This window comes from Aplysia californica, unplaced genomic scaffold, assembly GCF_000002075.1.
Source record: "Aplysia californica isolate F4 #8 unplaced genomic scaffold, AplCal3.0 scaffold00304, whole genome shotgun sequence".
NCBI classification, from domain to species: Eukaryota; Metazoa; Mollusca; class Gastropoda; order Aplysiida; family Aplysiidae; genus Aplysia; species Aplysia californica.
In genome coordinates this window covers 314,379-316,633 of record NW_004797574.1, presented here as the reverse complement: position 1 = coordinate 316,633, position 2,255 = coordinate 314,379, and the positions used below count along the sequence as shown (strand labels likewise).

Below are 2,255 nucleotides of genomic sequence, written 5' to 3'. Positions count from 1 at the left end.
CGGGGGAGGGGGCTGGTGAGGAGAGAGAAAGGATGAGAGAGAGAGGGAGATACGCAGATAGAGAGAGAGAGAGAGAGAGAGAGAGAGAGACATAGAGACAGAGAGACAGAGAGACAGAGAGAGAGAGACAGAGACAGAGAGAGAGGGAGAGAGGCACAAAAGAGGCAGAGAGAGAGGGACGGAGAGATATTTGAGAAAGAGAGGAAGAGAGAGAGAGGGGAGGCACACGCGCACACACACACACACACAGACAGAGAGAGAGAGAGAGAGAGAGAGAGAACGAAACGAGAGGACACGAGCCCTACGAATGAGAGAACCAGGGAAAGAAATAAAAGGCAAGTTTATTAATGTGTTTTTGTACGCATATTTTGCACTCCTAAGTGTATAAGAGCCGAAGATTAACGATCTTACCAATGAATAACAAAGACATAAAAGAAGGAGGAGAAATAAGGACAATAAAATATGTTTGATGGGAGCAAACCACACGAGAGAGTATTCCAATTCCCCACAAATCATGTCAAACAAAATCTTTATTCATTTATTAGCTATGCGTATACAGACATAGTTGCCAACGCATACACAGAAACTTATCTACTTATCTAAACAGAGTCATAAACATACACGTGCGTGCACGCACACACATACACACACACACACACACACACAAACACACACACACACACACACACACACACACACACACACACACACACGCTATATCCCCCACATACACACCCACCTCCACCCACCCACCCCTACACACACAATAAATACCCACCCAACAATTCGAATGTACACACCCACAAACAGATTTTTCTGCCATCATTTATCAAAATACAGTATGTGCAGTTTTTCCAGTTTTACAGGAGAGCCATAATACTGAATGTTGTTACCAAGAAAAGAAACTCTTTGCAAACATCCCAAGTCAATACTCTTAGAATACCTTGGAAGGCAATTTTTATGACAACTTCCTAATCATAATTATTTAACCCTATCCGCACGTCCTTGAGTCCTTTTGTACCCCCGGGGTTGTATTCTTCACATTTTAGAGTACTTCTAGTGCGAAGATCTCTTTGAAACCTTCATTATTTCTTTAGAAAAAAAACCCATTTTGACAGACTGTCTTGCAAGCGTTCAAAATCGGATTAACGAGTAAATTTCCTCTTTGGAAAGTGGTGGCACAGAGTTCCCCACGTCGTATGGATACGATAGTAAAACACGAAGTACTGATAGGGTTAAAGCAATTAATGCCGTTTTCCTGGTGACAGCCTAGCGATTTTTGACTCTCTTGTGTTATTGTAATAACTGCACATATTACGTGCTTCTAAAAATGACGGCGGTTTTGTTGTCAACTGTTAAAGAGATGAGCACAAGCAAAAACGCCCATAACACTTTAGCGCCAGAAGCCACCACTTCCCCGTCGCAGTCACCACGCAGACTGACTCCTAATCTATCTATCTATCTATCTATCTATCTATCTATCTATCTATCTATCTATCTATCTATCTATCTATCTATCTGTCAGCACAACCCGCCCACTCACCCCACAAATGGAGGCAGGCTGTAACACAATCGTTGCACCTCCCAGCACAGCATCCACGACTATCGTAGAGATTCGGCCGCACTGTGAACGAAATACGAGGAAAGGCATCCTTAATGATCAATTTTTGGGGGTATTAGTAAGGGTTTTAGGGCGCTAGCAACTCAAAAAGATCATATAAGTGTCGAAGCTTAGAGGGGGAACTAGAGAGTTAGCCTACATGATGTACAAAGAGAAGGAGGAGGAGGGATGAGGACGATATATATTTGATAGGAGAGAAAGAGCAAACCACACCAGGGCACCCACCAAACCAGACAAGATGGTTCTATATGTGAGGCAGCGTGATGGAATCAGACTCTCGTCAATTTTTGGGCATGTAGAGTTATTGGTCTCATCGTTAAGCTTGTTCACTTGTGTTTACTTGGATGAAAAAAATATCCATTTATCTTGAATACAAGTCGAGATATTTGCGAATGAAGGAGGCGGGAGTCACCTGTTTTCAGGGGTAAGATTAGTGAGAAAATGGCAGCCAAAGATTAGTTATTTCCTTAGCTTAAGACTCCGTGGTAACTGAAAATGTACTTTTTTGTGCCTTTAATCAACGTTTTTCAGTAAAATCCACACAGAAATGAGTTCTTTAATGGGCATGAAAGGTGTTGAGTCGAAAAACAAAAATTTGATAAAAATTCACAAACCAACAGAAAAATACAAGTTT

At 41.8% G+C, this 2,255-nt stretch overlaps 1 long non-coding RNA gene across 1 annotated transcript in view; it reads right to left on the bottom strand.

Annotated features, from left to right (window-relative positions):
• LOC106012250 overlaps window positions 1-1,727 on the bottom strand; it is a 5,019-nt gene extending 3,292 nt beyond the window's left edge. Inside the window, exon 1 of the long non-coding RNA XR_001184981.1 lies at window positions 1,544-1,727. This is a non-coding gene — a long non-coding RNA (uncharacterized LOC106012250). The remainder of the gene's footprint in view (window positions 1-1,543) is intronic.
• Between the last annotated feature and the right edge of the window lie 528 nt (window positions 1,728-2,255).